Source organism: Stegostoma tigrinum, chromosome 39, assembly GCF_030684315.1.
Source record: "Stegostoma tigrinum isolate sSteTig4 chromosome 39, sSteTig4.hap1, whole genome shotgun sequence".
Classification (NCBI taxonomy): Eukaryota; Metazoa; Chordata; class Chondrichthyes; order Orectolobiformes; family Stegostomatidae; genus Stegostoma; species Stegostoma tigrinum.
The window spans coordinates 10,099,618-10,120,736 of NC_081392.1; positions in this window are offsets into that span (position 1 = coordinate 10,099,618).

The window sequence follows — 21,119 nt, forward strand, 5'->3', positions numbered from 1 at the left end:
AAAATGGTTATAGTGGTGAAGGAAAGATTGTCTAGTGGACAGGCAGACTTTTCTCCATTGACAGCACTATAGCCCCCTGAGATCCCTGCACCCCTCTCTCTTTGGTCTCTTGAACAGCCCTAATTCCTATCGCCACGCCATTGGTGGCTGTGACTTTAGCTATTTGAAGGCCTATTTCCTAGATTTCCATCCCTAGACCTCTCTATATCTCTTCCCTCCCTTAAGCTGCTTTCTAAAATCTACATCTGACCAAACCTGTAATCATCCGTTCCAATATCCCCTCAGCTCTCTACCACAGGAAGCGGGCAAAGCCATTATGTTAAACACTTTTGAGAAGGATTTGGTTATAATTCTTAGAGCTAAAGGGTTCAAAAGACTTGGGGGGAAAGCAGGATCAAGGGGCTGTGTCGGATGATCAGCCATGATCACATTGGATAAAGAAGGGCTGAATGGCCTACTCCTGCTCCTGTTTTCTATGTGAGATCTAACTGAGCTTTTTAGGCCAAGATTTCCGCTAGGAATCTCTAAACCAAGGAATTTTATTGTTCGCCCCAATTGGCAGCGTTTCTTTGAGGAATGCCGAGGGACGTTAAAGGTGATGCCTGGGTATCAGTTGTTGTTGTCGCTGCCCGGGAGGGAATGTGGGGTGTGAGAGTAACTTCTGCCACCTGACTGGGTGGGCACTTTCAAGTTGCTAACCCTCTGGAAAAGTTCCGAAACATTCCAGGATTTACTGTCAGACTCGCGGACAATGCTACAGATCGTGCAGGAGGTCAGCTATGAGGGTATTAAAAATAATTCCTCTCATGCCTTCACTGTCAAAAATTATTGGGGACAGAAAATAATACTTTAGTATTAAAATTTCCAGGGCTAGATAAGAGCTGAAGTTGGCCACACAAAGGGGCAGAAGGTCAAGGTTACTTAAGGGTAACATTTGCAACCGAACACTGTTTTCATTTAGATGGGAGATAATGGGAACTGCAGATGCTGGAGAATCCGAGATAACAAAGTGTGAGGCTGGATGAACACAGCAGGCCAAGCAGCATCTCAGGAGCACAAAAGCTGACGTTTCAGGCCTAGACCCTTCATCAGAAAAAGGGGTTGGGGTGAGGGTTCTGAAATAACTAGGGAGAGAGGGGGAGGCGGACTGAAGATGGGTAGAGGAGAAGATAGATGGAGAGGAGAGTATAGGTGGGGAGGTAGGGAGGGAATAGGTCAGTCCAGGGAGGACGGACAGGTCAAGGAGGCGGGATGAGGTTAGTAGGTAGGAGATGGAGGTGCGGCTTGAGGTGGGAGGAAGGGATAGGTGAGAGAAAGAATAGGTTAGGGAGGGGGGGACGAGCTGTTGATAGCTTTTCCTCTAACCCCTCATGGCTCTGGATAAGCTGGTCTGGAGAGATAAGGGACTTGAAAATGAGCCATTGCACTCCCTGAAATGAAGCAGAAAATAGAACCTCCTGGCGTATGCATTGCCCATGGCGCCAATGGCCAATTTTAAAAATATTGAATTCAAATAGGGTGGCACAGCGGTTAGCAATGCTGCCTCTCAGCACCAGGCACCTGGGCTCGAATCCACCCTTAGGTGACTGTCTGTGTTGAGTTTGCACATTCTCCCCACGTCTTTGCTCTGGTTTCCTCCCTCAGTCCAAAGATGTGCAAGTTAGGGTGGTTTGGCCATGCTAAATTGCCCACAGTGATGAGGGTGGGGCAGGGAGTGGGATGCTCAATGGGCCAAATGGCCTGTTTTTACAGTGTAGAGGTTCTACAAATTCAAATTCCACCATCTACCCCAGCAGGATTTGAACCTCGGACTCCACAACATTATCTGGATTCCTGGATCAACAGACCACTAATAGTACCACCTCTCCCAGTTGATTCTGAGGAGACTAGGCCTGTTTTAACTGTAGTTCAGATGAATGAGAGGCAATCCCCTCGACTAAGGGAGGCATGAGGACAGGACACTAATGAGAAAGCTCAGATGGTGGAATTTGAATTCAATAAAAATCTGGAATTCAGGATCTAACTTTGATCGTGAAATTGTTGTCAATTGTTGGAAAAACCCAAAGGTTTGTTGGTTTGTTCCAACCCTATTGTTAGAAAAACCCAGCGGTACACTAGTCGCAGACTGTCAATGAGAAAATGACCCATTTATTCCCACTCTCTGCTTTCTGTCGTCTAACCTATCCTCAATCCATATTACACCCAATCTCAATTGCTTTAACTTTGCTTGTTATCCTCTTGTGTGGAACCCTTTGGAAAGACAACAGAAAATCCAAATGCATCACATTCACAGGATCCCCCTCATCTATTGTGGCAGTTACATTCTAAAGAAACAGGTCTACAATTTATGATATTCCTTGCATAGGTCAATGTTGACTCTGCCTGAGCCTGCCCTGTTAAGGTGATCTTTTTAATAGATTCCAACACTGAGTACAGGAGTTGGGATGTTATGTTACAGCTGTACAAGACTTTGGTGAGGCCACATTTGGAGAACTGGGAAAAATACTGGTCACGCTGCTGTTAAACTGGAGAGGATGCTAAAAACACTTACCAATATGTTACGAAGACTGAAGGGATTGAGTTATAAGGAGAGGCTGGATAGGCTGGGGCATTTTGACCTGGAGTGTAGCACACTGAAAGGTGATCTTATAGAGGTTTATAAAATCATGAGGGGCATGATAAAGAGAATAGGGAAGGTCTTTTCCCCAGGGTAGGGGAGTCTAAAACTGGAGAGCATAGGTTTAAGGTGAGAGGGGAAAGATTTACAAGGGGCCTGAGGGGCAACTTTTTCACGCAGAGGGTGGTGCGTGTATGGAATGAGCTGCCAGAGGAAGTGGTAGAGGTGGGTACAATGACAAAATTTAAAAGGTACATGGATAGGAAGGGTTTAAAGGGATATGGGCCAAATGCTGGCAAATGGAATGAGTTCAGTGCTATATGTCTCTGCTCCTCTACAGGCTAACAGGCCTGTGATTCCCTGTTACTATCTCCAACTTCCTAAAACAGTCGGGTTACAGTCGCTCTCTTGGCATCTGTTCCTGCACATCGATTGCTGGTAAAACTAGTCAGTGACTTACTGGCTATGGTTGGTGTGGGAGTATCCAGAAGTCTCCTTCCCAAAGGTTACTGAGTCCATTCATAGGTGTCTATAACAGGAAGCAATGTCCTCACCTTAGTAACACTCATTGTGGTATTTGAAACTTACAAACAGAAATGAAAACGTTCCACTTTTCAGACTCAGCACCAACAGAGAGGGCTGTAGAGAGACAGAGATAGAAAGACCAAGAGGCGGTGAAAAACAGATAGAAAAATAGTGAGAGCAAGAGAAAGAAAGAGTCCGTGAGAGGCCATGAGGGAGGGAGAAGAGGGCAGAAAGATTGTGTGTGAGAGGGAAAGCAAGTGGAGGTTCTGAGAGAGAGAGAGATACCCCCGAGGGAGGGAAAGATAGTGAGGGAGACCTACAAGGAGAGAAAGTGAGAAAGAAAGAGAGTATCCAAGGAAGACAGATAAAAAAAGAACATGAGACAAGGTGAGCGACCAAGTGAGAGAGGGTTCGAGAGAGGAAGTGGGACAATGAGGGAGGGGCAGATGAAAAGACAGTGACAATAAACGAGATAGTGGATAGGATGTCTGTGCTCAATGAGAAACCAGGAACTACAGTCAACTGTGTATTAAACTTGACACAACAGCATGTATGATCCATAGGCAATGCCTTGTGATGCAGCGGTGGTGCCCCTGCCTCTGGCCCAGAAGGTGCAGGTTCAGTTCCTACCTGCCCCTGGCGTTGTGCTGTAACATCCCAGAACAGGTTTATTAAACTAACTGTAAGAATTCCCGATTTTTCCAACCTCAAGTATCACTGAAATGAACAAAAGGACATGGAGCAGGTCATTTGTCTCACCGAACATACTCTAACCATTCAATAAGATCGCAGGTGAGCTTATAATGATTTTTTTAGATTAGATTCCCTACAGTGTGGAAACAGTCCCTTCAGCCCAACAATTTTCTTCAATCCCTTTACAGTGTCCAGATTAAAAAATCAATTCTTTCTTGAAGATGGCCTTCGCTATTCTCTTTATCATGCCCCTCATGATTCTATAAACTTCTATAAGATCACCTTTCAGTGTGCTACATTCCAGGGCAAAATGCCCCAGCCTATCCAGCCTCTCCTTATAACTTCAGTCTTGGTAACATGTTGGTAAATGTTTTTCGCATCCTCTCCAGTTTAATAGCAGCATGACCAGTATTTTTCCCAGTTCTCCAAATGTGGCCTCACCAAAGTCTTGTACAGCAGTAACATAACATCCCAACTCCTGTACTCAGGCAGACTCACAGTCCTATTCGGTGAAGAAATGTCTCCTCATTTCTGTCCAAATTAGCCAATCCCTTCCCCCTTATCCTGAGGCTCTGAACAGTGAGCTATGTACTTAGGGGTAAGTGTGGTGTATTAGAAATATCACCGGACTAGTAATTCTCTGGGGAAAACATGGAAGATCGTGAAGTTTGATTTGGCGAATGCCTAGATTTCCTAAAGCTTGCCAAATAGCAACCAAGCAGCTGTCATAGAATCACTACAGCGTGGAAGCAGGCCATTCAGCCCATCAAGTCCACACTGACCCTCCGAAGAGCATCCCTTTCAGAACCACTTCCTTACCCTATCCCTGTAACTCTGTATCAACATGGCTAACCCACCTAGCCTGCATACCCCCAGGCATTATGGGACAATTTAGCATGGCCAATCCATGTAACCTGCACATCTTTGGCTGTTAGACGAAACTGGAGCAAACCCATGCAGACACGGGGAGAAAGTGCAAACTCCACACAGACAGTCACAGGTGGACTCGAACCTGGGCCCCTGCCGTTGTGAGACAGCACTGCTAACCACTGAGCCACCCAACTGTCACTTCTTTTAAAAGAAACCTGATTCGCTTAATGCCCTTTAGGGAAGGAAATCTGCCATCTTTACCCGGTCTGGCCTATAAATGATTCCAGATCCACAGCAATATGCTTAATTCCCAACTACGGTAGCCAAGCTCTAGATCAACATCCCTTTCTTAGTCACCTCATGACCTAGCTGAATTAGGATTCAGCCTCAATATTTCTGACCCCACAAATGGAAGTTTTACTTTATAAAAGCAGCATGAATAAGGTGGATAGGAACAAGGTCTTTTCTTCATGATAGGGAAGTCCAAAACTAGAGGGGCATAGGTTTAAGGTGGGACGGGAAAGATTTAAAAGGGACCTGAGGGGCAACTTTTTCACACAGAGTGTGGTGCGTGTATGGAATGAGCTGCCAGAGGAAGTGGTGGAGGCTGGTACAGTTACAACATTTAAAAGGCGTCGGGATGGGTACATGAACAGGAAGGGTTTAGAGGGATTTGGGCCAAATGCTGGCAAACGGTATCAGAGATAATGGGAACTGCAGATGCTGGAGAATCCAAGATAACAAAGTGTGGAGCTGGATGAACACAGCAGGCCAAGCAGCATCTCAGGAGCTTTCTGATGAAGGGTCTAGGCCCAAAACGTCAGCTTTTGTGCTCCTGAGATGCTGCTTGGCCTGCTGTGTTCATCCAGCTCCACACTTTGTTATGCTGGCAAATGGGACTAGATTGATTTACGATATCTGGCCGGCATGGAGGAGTTTCCATGCTGTGCCGCTCTATGTCTCTCTGACATGACTGGGACCCAGGGAGCAAACTGGCAGCGTGGGCCATGTCACAAAAAAGTGCCAGCGTTCGAGAAATGGTTGAGTTCTGGTGAAGAGCCATACTGGGCTTGAAATGTTAACTTCGCAGGTATTGGCGGGCCTGCTGGGTTTCTCCAGCACTTTCTGTGCCAATCGCACTCATTGTGTCAGATGCGGGTAATGTCTCAAAATAGCAGCTGCTCTATAAATCGGCCACCCCCAGCTATCTTGGAACAAAAGTGGAAATATGCACCAAATAATGTGGTATTACATGTACAGCCCACATAGCCTGTGGTATGAACTCAAGTACAACACAAATAAATAAATATTCTGAAGACTAACATACTCTGGAAGATTTCTCCGTCAGCTCAAGTTGTGTCAAAACAGATTTTTTTTTCCACAGATACTACCCACACAGTCTGCCTCATCCCTGACCCATCCTTGACTTCTGTCATTTCCTCTTGAGTCTGACAGGGCTGCCAATAGGTCATCACTCCAGAAACCACCCACGGTGCCCTTTCCCCTCATAACTTTCCCGTGGGATGTCCTGGACTCTCGCAGCAAGGCACACTTTGCACATACATAGCGCCGCCGTGGCCTCAGGATGTCCCCGCACATCTTCGGGGCGGCGGGAGGGAACCGGAGCACCCGGGGGAAACCCGCACATACGCGGGCAGAACGCACAAACTCCGCGCAGTCACCCGTGGCCGACAAAGTGTACGCTCGCAGCATCCTGCCTCTTGCCCTGATGAGAGAGTGGCACGCTTTTTGTACTCAGCGAGTTCCCACCAAGCGACCGTACCATCTGCTGTAACAGGGCTTGTTGAGGGGAGCATCATTCAATAGACAATAGACATTAGGTGCTGGAGTAGGCCATTCGTCCCTTCGAGCCAGCACCACCATTCATTATGATCATGGCTGATCATCCACAATCAGTATCCTGTTCCTGCCTTATCCCCATAACCCTCGATTCCACTATCTTTATTTGACAGTGTACTGGGAAGAATGCTTCCTCCCCACATCCCCGCTCTTCTTCAAAATAGTCCCACAGGATCTTACATCCTCCCCCCTGAGAGAACAGAGAGCGGCCTCAATAAAATGCCGTGTAGTGTAGCGCCTTCGACTGTGCGACACTCCCTCAACACTGCACTAAAGAAATGTTAACCTGAATTTGTGCTCAAGTCATTGGGATGGAAACAGACCCTTTGGCCCAACCAGTCCATGCCAGCCATATTCCCAAACTAAACTAGTCCCTCCTGGCTGAACTTGGCTCATATCCCTCCAAACATTTCTTATTCATGTACTTACCCGAATGTCTTTTAAATGTTGTAACTGAATCTGCATCCATCACTTCCTCTGGAAGTTCATTCCACACATGAACCATTCTCTGTGTAGAAAAGCTGCCGTTCATGTCTTTTGTAAAATCTATGCCTCCAGTCTTTACAAATTCCCCTAGTCTTGAAAGACCCCACTCCAGGGAAAAGATCTTTGCTAGTCACCTTATTTATACCCCTCATGGATTTCATAAACACTCATAAGGTCACCCTTCAACCTCCGACACTTCAATGAAAAAGGTCCCAGGCCACCAAGTCTCTCCCGATGACTCAAAGCCTCCATACCTGGTAACATCCTGGTAAATCTTTTCTGATGCCTCTCCAACTTAATAATATCCTTCCTTTGGCAGGGCAACCAGAGCTGGTCACTGTACTCCAAAAGAGATCTCTCCAATGTCCTGCACAGCCTCAACATGAGGTCCCAACTCCTACACTTACAGGTCTGAGCAATGAAGGCGAGCGTGCTAAACGTCTTCTCAACCACCCTGTGACGCAAACTTCAAAGAATTATGTACCCGAACCCCTAGGGCTTGATTTGGGAGCACTGCAAATTTGCTTTATTTAAATCAACAATGTTCCACAACTTTACACCCGGCTGGAAATCATGTAGTGATTGTAATCTGGTCAGCCAGGTGGACCTCAGAGAATTGGAGTTCCCTGATTGGAACTGCTAATCTGATCCAGTCAGGGAGCCCTGGCTGACATCAAAGGATGAGTGTCAGGGATACTGAGCCTCATCGAGAAGATTTCAGCTGGTCTTCTGCTGATTTCCTTCAATCTCTCTTCAGTATCCCAAATTAAAAAAAAACAATCCTTTCTTGAAGATGACCAAGTCGCTACGGAATCCCAAAGATTCTCAGCTCTAGTGAGTGAAGAAACAATTCCTCATTTCTGTCCAAACTGGCCAATCCCCTCTTGCTCCCTCCCCACTTATTCGGAGACTCTGAATTGTAACAAAGTTTGTAGGGGATGTCATGGTAATGTCACGAGGAGATGTAAATTGGTGAAGATGGATTTGGAGAATCCCTGGATTAAAAGATGAACTAATGGTGGCTGTGTAGCCAAAGGTCTAGTCTCAAACCCCCGATTTGATGATAAATCTGAATTCAATAAAATCTGGAATTAAGAGTTTAATGACGACTGTAAATCCTTAGTTAATTATTGTGAAAATCTCATTTCATTCACTAATGAACTTTAGGAAAGGAAACTGCATGTGACTGTAGTCCCACTGCGATGTGGTTGACACTTGACTGCCTCCTGGGTAATCATGGATGGGCAATAAATGTTGGCTAACCCATCAATTGTCATTTTAAACAAAACTAGATCACTAATGCCTTTTGGGGAGGGAAATCTGCCATCCTTACCTAGTCTGGCCTACATACGATTCCAGATGTTGGCCAGACTAGGTAAAAATGGCAGATTTCTTTCTCAATAGCGCATTAGAGAAACAGCTTCTTTTAAAAAAGAAAGAAAAATGACAATTGATGTTACCTACACAATGATGTGCTTATCTCTTAACTGCCTTAGCCAAGCCCCTCAGAACAAAGGCAATTAGGATGGGCATAAATTCATAGAATCCCTACAGTGTGGATGTAGACCATTCAGCTCACGTCAACCCTCCAAAGACCATCCCATCCAGACACAACCCCATCCCCTGCATTTCCCATGGCTAACCTACCCAGCCTGCACATCCCTAGACACTATGCATAATTTAGATTAGATTAGATTAGGTTAGATTCCCTACAGTGTGGAAACAAGCCCTTCGGCCCAACTAGTCCACATAGCCCCGTGGAGCATCCCACCAAACCCATCCCCCTATAACCCTCACACCCCCGCACACTATGGGCAATTTAGCATGGCCAATCCACCTAACCTGCACATCTTTGGACTGTGGGAGGAAATTGGAGCACCTGGTGGAAACCCACGCAGATACAGGGAGAATATGCAAACTCCACACAGACGGCCACCCGAGGGTGGGATAGAACGCGGATCCCTGGCACTGCGGGGCAGCGGTGCTAATCAATGTGCCACCTCTACTGGGTTCATCCAGTCCTAATGCTCACATCCCATGAGTGAATTAAAAGAAAGTATATGCGTGTGCATTTGTTACACACCTGCACGCGCCGTTCTAAGTCTCAGTAAATAAAAATGATTGCTGGCAGCCCCAGGGAATCTCTCTCCTGGCTGCCTCCTCAGCTTTGGCTTGATCGAGCTTCAGATCGCAGGAGGATTCTCTCTGGAATGGATCACCATAGTTACCACCCAGCACATTCTGGGCAACCAACTGAACCATTACTTATGAGTCAACGCCAATCTTTCATTCTCAGTCACACAGCAATTACATTATAATTATTCAAACAATAACTCGTTTTAAACACAGAGATGAAAACAAGCTCACAGGCTCGCATCTTTTTGTTGTTTATTTTGGAAAGGCTTAAAATGGAACTTTCTCCTCCACAAATTGCACAGATTAAGCATCTGTTTGAAAGAAATTGTTCATGCTGGTTTTACGATTTTCAGCATTAATATTTATCTGGCTGTCAAATGTTCTGACGAGGCTCTGAATGGATCCAAGTACTGACGGAGATCTCCTACATCGATAGATTGTGTGTGTCATTGGCTGGACTAACATTTATGACCCGTCCCTAATTGCCCCTTGGGAAGGTGATGGGGTGCAGCCTTCTTGAACCTCTGCAGTCCCTGGGGTGTAGATATGGTGCTGCTGGGGAGGCAGTTCCAGGATTTTGACCCAGTGTCACTGAAGGAACGGCGGTATATTTCCAAGTCAGGATGGTGAGTGGCTCGGAGTGGGGATCTTGTAGGAGTTGGAGTTCCCATGTATCTGCTGCCCTTGCCCTTCCAGGTGGAAGTTGTCACAGAAGATGCTGTATAAGGAGACTCGATGAATTACTGCAGTGCATCTTGTAGATGGCTCACTCTGATGTCACTGAACATGGATGGCGAATGCAGTGATTGTTGAAGGTGGTGGATAGTCAATATTCTTAAAAAAGACTCTGCTTCTCTGTTGGAGATTAACTTGAGGACTGGAGTCCCAGTCCCTAAACATATCGATGTAATTCCTGCATTCTCCTCAATTCAGGGCAATTCACTGATATCCTGTCATCTCCACCCATGTTTCACTGGATAGTCACTCCTGTGTGCTCCAATAAATGACGGGGCTTAGAGTCATAGAGTTGTCCAGCATGGAAGCAGCCCCTTTGGCCCAACTTGTCCATGTTGATCAGACATCCCAATGTGACCTCGTCCCATTTGACGGCATTTGGCCCATATCCCTCCAAACCCTTCATATTCACAAGTCCACCCAGATGCCTTTTAAATGCTGTAACTGTACCTGCCCCCACCACTTCCTCTGGCAGCTTGTTCCATACACGCACTACTCTCTGTGTGAAAATATTGTCCCTTACATTCCTTTTAAATCGTTCCCCCCTCACCTTAAACCTATGCCCCTCTACTTTGGACTCCCCCACCCTGGGAAAAAAAACCCTTGTCTATTCACCCTATCCACGCCCCCCATGATTTTATAAACCTCTGTAAGGTCACCCCTCAGCCTCCGACACGCCAGGGAAAATAGCCCCAGCCTATTCAGCTTCTCCCTGTAACTCAAACCCTCCAACCCTGGCAACATCCTTGTAAATATTTTCTGAGCTCTTTCAAGTTTCACAGTATCCTTCCTATAGCAGAACTGAATGCAATAGTCCAAAAGTGGCCTTAACCAATGACTTGTACAGGAGCAAATTACTGCAGATGCTGGAATCTGAACCAAAAAAAAATGCTTGTAATCACAGTGCGTCAGACAGAGCAAGGAGAGAGAGCAGGCCAACATTTTGAGTCTAGATGGCTCCTTATCGGCGCTGATGTGAAGTGTGGAGAGGACAGCATTTTTGCTATAGTTGGGGAGAGAGGTTTGGTGTGCAGGGGGAGAAAGGGTGTTGATAGTTCACATTAAGACATCCTTTCTCCCCCAGCACTTCAACCACCTCCCCTGCCTATAGCATAAATGCTGTCCCTTGGACACTTCACATCAGCTCTGCTGAACGGTGACTCAGTGGTTAGCACTCCTGCCTCACAGTGCCAGGAACCTAGGTTTGATTGTGTGGATTTCCTCCGGGTGCTCTGGTTTCCTTCTACAGTCCAAAGGTGTGCAGGTTAGAGTGGATTAGCTGTGCTAAATTGCCCTGTAGTGACCAGGGATGTGTAGATTAGGTGGGTTATAGGGGGATGGGTCTGACTGGGGTATTCTGAGGATGGCTGTGGACCTGTTGGGCCAAACGCCCTGATTCCACACTGTAAGGGTCCTATGAGTTATCCAAACTCAAAATGTTAGCTTTTCTCTCTGTCTGTCCATGGGTGATGCCTGATCTGCTGTGATCTCTACTATTTGTTCCTTTTAATGGCATCTCTTGGCGCTGGCCACCTCCTCACGTCTGTCATATCGGGCAAGGGCTGTTTGAGTCAGTTCTGTACCACCAATCATTCTTCACCTTTGTTTTGGTCATCTCTAGTGATCTGTGACGGAGGATACAAAACCTTAGCCTTTCTACAGAGGAGGCTGTGTCCTTAGATATCAGCAAGGGTTATTGGAAGCAGCCAATAATTACAAGTACATTTGGTCAGATATCAAAACTTGGACTTCAGGGAGCTGGTGCAGAAACTCTAAGACACGCCTCTCAGTTCCGCTGTCAGGGATCAATGTTTGCTCCAACAGGGTCTTGGAGGTGTTGGAATTCATGGCTCTCATGTCACTTCACTGCCATAGGATGGAGACCACTCCAAACAAGCCAGCCCCAACACACAGATGCAAATAGAACCAAAAGTACACCTGCAATTGTGTAATTACGAGGGGCTACTCTATTGATCTGTCAATTGCATTCACACATGGACAGGGTTACCTTCAGCCGTGAGCAATGGCTGCATAGCTAAGTTTGGATTTTGGAGCTAAAAGTGAGGGGCCAGCCTGCACATGAGGTCACCTGCAAAGTGAATGACTTTTTGACCACAAGCAAGAGTTTTTTTTTTATGAAAGATGAGATTGTCCATTATTTGTGCATCTAATTTCTTGGATCTGTATTTTAGCATCTCAGGGTCTCCCCAAACCGCTCAGCAGACCAGTGGAGTTCTTGAGAGATGCAAAGCTTAGGAGTTTTTTATTGATACACACCTTTCTACATCAACGGACTGAGGTGGTTGAGAGCGTCAAGTTCCTGGGAGTGATGGTAACAGACAACCTGCCCTAGACCACCCATATTGATGCGATTGTCAGGAAAGCACAACAACTTCTCTTCTTCCTCAGGAGGCTAAAAAAATTTGGCAGAGAGTTGTGAACGCAGCCCAGTCCATCGTGTGAGCCACCCTCCCATCCATTGACTCCATCTCATAGCCTCGGGAAGGCAGCCAACATTATCAAAGATTGTTTCGCTTCCAACATCTTTCATCAGGCAGAAGATACAAAGGCCTCTCTCCCTATTTATTTCAGAAACGTCTCCCCCTCCCCCTTCTCTGATGAAGGATCTAGGCCTGAAACGTCAGCTTTTGTGCTCCTAAGATGCTGCTTGGCCTGCTGTGTTCATCCAGCTCCACACTTTGTTATCTCCAATTCTCCAGCTTCTGTAGTTCCCATTATCTCTTGAAAACTACCAACAGGTTCAAGAACAGCTTCTTCCCTGCCATCATTGGACTTGTGGATGGCCCTCTCAAATTTTATCTTGCTTTTTGTATAACTCCTTTCCAGCAGTAACATTGTATTCTTCACTCTGTTCAATCGCCCTACAATCTATATGCCCTTGTATACAATGATCTGCCTGTATTGCACACAAAACAAAACTTTTCACTGTACTTAGGTACATGCAACAAAAATAAATCAAATCAAAGGTGAAAGCTGCTCCTGGAGAAAAAAGCATAAGTTAATCACACAGCAAGCTCCCACAAGTGACAATGTGATAAGCAAGGGATGGACAGTGGTAAAGACATTAGAACTGTAAGGCTGAACCTCAGGTTAATAGGTTCAGTTGGTGAAATGCAAATTCAATCAAACTCTGCAATAATGTAATTAATCACCCAGTAGTGGCCAAAGTAACCACAGTCGATTATCATAAAAATCTATCTAGTTCACTAATATCCTCTAAGGAGGGAAATCTTCTATCCTAACCTGGTCTGGCCTACACACGATCCTAACTGCCCCCTGGGCAAAAAAATGCTGGTCTGTAGACAGCGATGGTCTCATGATCAAATTTAAAGCCGAAATCTGCTTTCAGTGAAGGTGTCTGAGGGATAAATGGATCAGTATGTTTGGAAGAAGTTCCTCCAACCACCATCATGGCAGCAACTGCTGGTTTAAAGTTTTACCATGGGTCAGAGGGCATTCCCACTGGCCTGGCCAAAGTGGCCACAAACACATCCAGGCAGTGGGAAATGGAGGTCTGTGCGGGTATACTGCCTCCTACTGTTTCATAGTTACGTGTGCACTCAGGCATCTGTGATAGGGAGCATGTGACATCTGTCCAGTTAGAGACCTTGAGAGAGACCGGTGGGCAGTGTGCAATTTGGGATGCATCATTGTGGCATTAGCAGATGCTGGGTTGCATTATCACCCTGGATAATCATATTTTGATTGAGATTCACCTTTTCCATATCCTGTTTTTTTTACAGTGCTCTATCAGGAGAAGTTTCACCTTCCTTTCAGAAGTTTTCTTTAAAGACTAATTGACATCTCAGGGTAGCTACCGACATCCTGGAGGATTTTGTGACTGACTTACTGTTAGCAGGATGTATAATTCACGTAGGCGTGAATATAAATGTAACAGACCCACACACGCCAAACATTCAGTTCCATTTGTCTGTGTTTTTCTTTCACAATCATATCAGCCAATCTCTTTGATATTATCTTTCTCAAGCAAATGCTGAATCCCATTTCAGTGAAGATTATGGAATCAGACTGAAGAATTTTGGAATTTAACAATTAAGGAGCAGGAGTGAGTCATTCAGCTCTTGGACCCTGTTCCATTAATCAGGTCCAATAATTATAGCTCCATTAACCAGCCTCTTTTCAACAACCTGAAACAAATTCAGGTTATAAAGGTCTATTGGGCAGGAGTTACACACTGGGAACTAATCAAGGGGTTTGGGGGTTATAGATATGGAATAACATATAGTTGGGATTGAGTTATAGACTGGAATCTATAGAGGAGTCCAGAGTGTTTATAAAGAGAATAACAGATGCACTAGCATGAGTTACAGACTGGAATTTAATCGAGGAGTTTGGGGGTTATAGATATAGAATAACAGCCAGGAAGAGTTATAGACTGGAATCTAATAGAGGTGTTCAGGCGGTTTATATATAGGATAACGGATGCATGAGGGTGAGTTACAGACTGGGATCTGATCGAGGAAGTCAGGAGGGTTTATATGTAGAATAACAGATACCTGGGAGGGACTTACAGATCGGGATTGAATTGAGGGATTCAGGAGGGTTTATAAATAGAATAACAGATACCTGGGAGGGACTTACAGATCGGGATTGAATTGAGGGATTCAGGAGGGCTTATTTATAGAACAACAGATAACTGGGAGGGAGTTACAGACTGTAATGTAATTGAGGTACTCAGGAGGGTTTATATCTTAAATAACAGATACTGGGAGTGAGTATCATACTGGAATCGAATTGAGGGACTCAGGGGATTTACATTTAGAAAAACAGATACCCGGGAGTGAGTTACAGACTGGAATCGAATTGAGGGACTCAGGGGATTTACATTTAGAAAAACAGATACCCGGGAGTGAGTTACAGACTGGAATCGAATTGAGGGACTCAGGAAATCAGTTTAAGGATTGTGATTAAACCACCAGGCACCTCTGGGACGTTACGATCCCTCCATTCTCAACCTATTGTAACCTCCTGGTGTCACACCACAAGCTATCATTATCCATTGTGGTCTCAGTGGAAAGGCCTGGAGTCTGTGGTTGTGGGAAGGTGTTCCTAGTGTGTGGTTCGAGGATGGTAATGGGTTAATGATCCAGAGGCTCCTTGTTGACTTCGTTGAAGCTGGTGTCAGTTGTGTGATTCACGATGAAGAAATTGGAAATAATTCAATCTGTTTTGAGGAAATGATGCCTATGGTCCTCAAGGGAGTCAGAATTAAAGCAAGATTAAAATTAAAACTTCTCTCGGCAGGGATGCAGCGCTGAGCAACTCCAGACGCATTCTACAGCTCTGAGTTCAAAAGCACACGCGGTGATTAAATATTATTGAGGTGACAGTGGATTGGCAACAAATGTCTCTGTTACAGTGCACTGGAAATTAGAGATTAGACACACAGTTCCTCATTGCAATTGGTAATGTTTCATTGATAGTCAATCCAAAATAACTTGACACTATGAAGGCTTATCAGTTTATCAGCCAGTTAAGGGTCACTCGCTGTGTAACTGTACAGGGTCAGCGTTTATTCAGCAGGGTAAGGGTCACTCATTGTGTAACTGTACAGGGACAGTGTTTATTCAGCAGGGTAAGGGTCACTCACTGTGTAACTGTACAGGGCCAGTGTTTATTCAGCAGGGTAAGGGTCACTCACTGTGTAACTGTACAGGGTCAGTGTTTATTCAGCAGGGTAAGGGTCCCTCGCTGTGCAACTGAACAGGGTCAGTTTTTATTCAGCAGGGTAAGGGTCACTCACTGTGTAACTGTACAGGGACAGTGTTTATTCAGCAGGGTAAGGGCCACTCACTGTGTAACTGTACAGGGTCAGTGTTTATTCAGCAGAGTAACGGTCACACACTATGTAAGTGTACAGGGACAGTGTTTATTCAGCACGGTAAGGGTCACTCGTTGTGTAACTGTACAGGGTCAGCGTTTATTCAGCAGGGTAAGGGCCACTCGCTGTGTCACTGTACAGTGTCAGTGTTTATTCAGAAGGGTAAGGGTCACTCACTGTGTAACTGTACAGGGTCAGTGTTTATTCAGCAGGGTAAGGGTCACTCACTGTGTAACTCGACAGAGTCAGTGTTTATTCAGCAGGGTGAGGTCACTCACTGTGTAACTGTACAGGGTGCAGTGTTTATTCAGCAGGGTAAGGGTCACTCACTGTGTAACTGTACAGGGTCAGTGTTTATTCAGCAGGGTAAGGGTCACTCACTGTGTAACTGTACAGGGTCAGTGTTTATTCAGCAGCGTAAGGGTCATGCACTGTGTAACTGTACAGGGTGCAATGTGTATTCAGCAGGGTGAGGGTCACTCACTGTGTAACTAGACAGAGTCAGTGTTTAATCAGCAGGGTAAGGGTCACTCACTGTGTAACCCGACAGAGTCAGTGTTTATTCAGCAGGGAAATGGTCACTCACTGTGTAACTGCGATGGGTCAGCGTTTATTCAACAGGGTAAGGATCATTCACTGTGTAACTGTACAGGGACAGTGTTTATTCAGCAGGGTAAGGGTCACTCATTGTGTAACTGTACAGGGACAGTGTTTATTCAGCAGGGTAAGGGTCACTCACTGTGTAACTGTACAGGGCCAGTGTTTATTCAGCAGGGTAAGGGTCACTCACTGTGTAACTGTACAGGGTCAGTGTTTATTCAGCAGGGTAAGGGTCCCTCGCTGTGTAACTGTACAGGATCTGTGTTTATTCAGCAGGGTAAGGGCCACTCACTGTGTAACCGTACAGGGTCAGTGTTTATTCAGCAGAGTAACGGTCACACACTATGTAAGTGTACAGGGACAGTGTTTATTCAGCACGGTAAGGGTCACTCGTTGTGTAACTGTACAGGGTCAGCGTTTATTCAGCAGGGTAAGGGCCACTCGCTGTGTCACTGTACAGTGTCAGTGTTTATTCAGAAGGGGAGGGTCACTCACTGTGTAACTCGACAGAGTCAGTGTTTATTCAGCAAGGTAAGGGTCACTCACTGTGTAACTGTACAGGGTGCAGTGTTTATTCAGCAGGGTAAGGGTCACGCACTGTGTAACTGTACAGGGTGCAATGTTTATTCAGCAGGGTAAGGGTCACTCACTGTGTAACTGTACAGGGTCAGTGTTTATTCAGCAGGGTAAGGGTCACTCACTGTGTAACTGTACAGGGTCAGTGTTTATTCAGCAGGGTGAGGGTCACTCACTGTGTAACTAGACAGAGTCAGTGTTTATTCAGCAGGGAAATGGTCACTCACTGTGTAACTGCGATGGGTCAGCGTTTATTCAACAGGGTAAGGATCACTCACTGTGTAACTGTACAGGGTCAGCGTTTATTCAACAGGGTAAGGATCACTCACTGTGTATCTGTACAGGGTCAGTGTTTATTCAGCAGGGTAAGGGTCACTCAGTGTGTAACTCGACAGTCAGTTTTTATTCAGCAGGGTAAGGGTCACTCTCCGTGTAACTGTACAGGGTCAGTGTTTATTCAACAGGGTAAGGGTCACTCGCTGTGTCACTTTAGAGGGCCAGTGTTTATTCAGCAGGGTAAGGGTCACTCGCTGTGTATCTGTACAGGGTACAGCGTTTTATCAGCAGGGTAAGGGTCACTCACTGTGTAACTGGACACAGTCAGTGTTCACTCAGCTGGGTGAGGGTCACTCACTGTGTAACCGTACAGGGTCAGTGTTCACTCAGCAGGGTGAGGATCACTCGCTGTGTAACTGTACAGGGTCAGTGTTTATTGAGCAGGGTAAGTGTAACTCGCCGTGTAACTGTACAGGGTCAGAGTTTATTCAGCAGGGTAAGGGTCACTTACTGTGTAACTTTACAGACTCAGTGTTTATTCAGCAGGGTAAGGGTCACTAGCCGCGTAACTGTACAGGGTACAGCGTTTATTCAGAAGCGTGAGGGTCCCTCACTTTGCATCTGCACAGGGTCAGTGTTTATTCAGCAGGGTAAGGGTCACTCGCTGTGTAACTGTACAGGGTCAGTGTTTATTCAGCAGGGTAAGGGTCACTCACTGTGTAACCGTACAGGGTCAGTGTTTATTCAGCAGGGTAAGAGTCACTCACTGTGTAACTGTACAGGGTCAGTGTTTATTCAGCAGGGTAAGGGTCACTCACTGTGTAACCGTACAGGGTCAGTGTTTATTCAGCAGGGTAAGGATCACTCGCTGTGTAACTGTACAGGGTCAGTGTTTATTCAGCAGGGTAAGGGTCACTAGCCGTGTAACTGTACAGAGTCAGTGTTAATTCAGCAGGGTAAGGGTCACTCGCTGTGTAACTGTACAGGGTCAGTGTTTATTCAACAGGGTAAGAGTCACTAGCCGTGTAACTGTACAGAGTCAGTGTTAATTCAGCAGGGTAAGGGTCACTCGCTGTGTAACTGTACAGGGTCAGTGTTTATTCACCAGGGTAAGGGTCACTCACTGTGTAACTGTACAGGGTCAGTGCTCATTCAGCTGGGTGAGGGTCACTCACTGTGTAACCGTACAGGGTCAGTGTTTATTCAGCAGGGTGAGGGTCACTCACTGTGTAACTGTACAGGGTCAGAGTTTATTCAGCAGGGTAAGGGTCACTCACTGTGTAACTGTACAGGGTCAGTGCTCATTCAGCTGGGTGAGGGTCACTCACTGTGTAACCGTACAGGGTCAGTGTTTATTCAGCAGGGTAAGGGTCACTCACTGTGTAACTGTACAGGGTCAGTGCTCATTCAGCTGGGTGAGGGTCACTCACTGTGTAACTGTACAGGGTCAGTGTTTATTCAGCAGGGTGAGGGTCACTCACTGTGTAACTGTACAGGGTCAGAGTTTATTCAGCAGGGTAAGGGTCACTCACTGTGTAACTGTACAGGGTCAGTGTTTATTCAGCAGGGTGAGGGTCACTTGCTGTGTAACTGTACAGGGTCAGTGTTTATTCAGCAGGGTAAGGGTCACTCACTGTGTAACTGTAGCGGGTCAGTGTTTATTCAACAGGGTAAGGGTCACTCACTGTGTAACTGTACAGAGTCAGTGTGTATTCAGCAGGGTGAGGGTCACTCACTGTGTAACTGTACAGGGTCAGTGTTTATTCAGCAGGGTGAGGGTCACTCACTGTGTAACTGTACAGGGTCAGTGTGTATTCAGCAGGGTAAGGGTCACTCACTGTGTAACCATACAGGGTCAGTGTTTATTCAACAGGGTAAGGGTCACTCACTGTGTAACCGTACAGGGTCAGTGTTTATTCAGCAGGGTAAGGGTCACTCACTGTGTAACTGGACAGAGCCCGTGTTTATTCAGCAGGGTAAGGGTCACTCACTGTGTAACTGTACAGGGTCAGTGTTTATTCAGCAGGGTAAGGGTCACTCACTGTGTAACTGTACAGGGTCAGTGTTTATTCAGCAGGGTAAGGGTCACTCACTGTGTAACTGTACAGGGTCAGTGTTTATTCAGCAGGGTGAGGGTCACTCACTGTGTAACTGTACAGGGTCAGTGTTTATTCAGCAGGGGGAGGGTCACTCACTGTATAACTGGACAGAGTCAGTGTTTATTCAGCAGTGTAAGGGTCACTCACTGCATAACTGTACAGGTTACAGCGTTTATTCAGCAGGGTAAAGGTCACTCACTGTGTATCTGTGTAGGGTCAGAATTTATTCACCAGGGTATGGGTCACTCGCCGTTTAACTGAACAGAGTCAGTGTTTATTCAGCAGGGTGAGGGAGACTCGCTGTGTATCTGTACAGGGTCAGTGTTTATTCAGCAGGGTAAGAGTCACTCACTGTGTAACTGTACAGGGTACAGTGTTTATTCAGCAGGGTAAGGGTCACTCACTGTGTAACTGTACAGGGTACAGTGTTTATTCAGCAGGGTAAGTGTCACTCACTGTGTAACTGTACAGGGTCAGTGTTTATTCAGCAGGGTAAGAGTCACTCACTGCCTAACTGTACAGGGTACAGTGTTTATTCAGCAGGGTAAGTGTCACTCACTGTGTAACTGTACAGGGTACAGTGTTTATTCAGCAGGGTAAGTGTCACTCACTGTGTAACTGTACAGGGTACAGTGTTTATTCAGCAGGGTAAGTGTCACTCACTGTGTAACTGTACAGGGTACAGTGTTTATTCAGCAGGGTGAGGGTCACTCACTGTGTAACTGTACAGGGTACAGTGTTTATTCAGCAGGGTAAGGGTCACTCACTGTGTAACTGTACAGGGTCAGTGTTTATTCAGCCGGGTAAGGGTCACACACTATGCAACTGTACAGGGTACAGTGTTCATTCAGCAGGGTAAGAGTCACTCACTGCCTAACTGTACAGGGTCAGTGTTTATTCAGCAGGGTAAGTGTCACTCACTGTGTAACTGTACAGGGTACAGTGTTTATTCAGCAGGGTAAGTGTCACTCACTGTGTAACTGTACAGGGTACAGTGTTTATTCAGCAGGGTAAGGGTCAGTCAATGTGTCACTGTAGAGGGCCAGTGTTTATTCAGCAGGGTGAGGGTCACTCACTGTGTAACTGTACAGAGCCAGTGTTTATTCAGCAGGGTAAGGATCACTCAGTGGGTAACTGTACAGGGTCAGGGTTTATTCAGCAGGGTAAGGATCACTCACTGTGTAACTGTACAGGGTCAGGGTTTATTCAGCAGGGTAAGGGTCACTCACTGTGTAACTGTACAGGGTCAGGGTTTATTCAGCAGGGTGAGGATCACTCACTGTGTAACTGTACAGGGTCAGTGTTTATTCAGCAGGGTAAGGGTCACTCACTGTGTAACTGTACAGGGTCAGTGTTTATTCAGCAGGGTAAGGGTCACTCACTGTGTAACTGTACAGGGTCAGTGTTTATTCAGCAGGGTGAGGGTCACTCACTGTGTAACTGTACAGGGTCAGTGTTTATTCAGCAGGGTAAGGGTCACTCACTGTGTAACTGTACAGGGTCAGTGTTTATTCAGCAGGGTAAGGATCACTCAGTGGGTAACTGTACAGGGTCAGTGTTTATTCACCAGGGAAAGGGTCACTCACTGTGTAACTGTACATGGTACAGCATTTATCCAGCAGCGTGAGGGTCACTCTCTGTGTATCTGCACAGGGCCAGAGTTTATTCAGCAGGGTAAGGGTCACTCACTGTGTAACTCGACAGTCAGTGTTTATTCAGCAGGGTAAGGGTCACTCACTGTGTAACTGTACAGAGTCAGTGTTTATTCAGCAAGGTAAGGGTC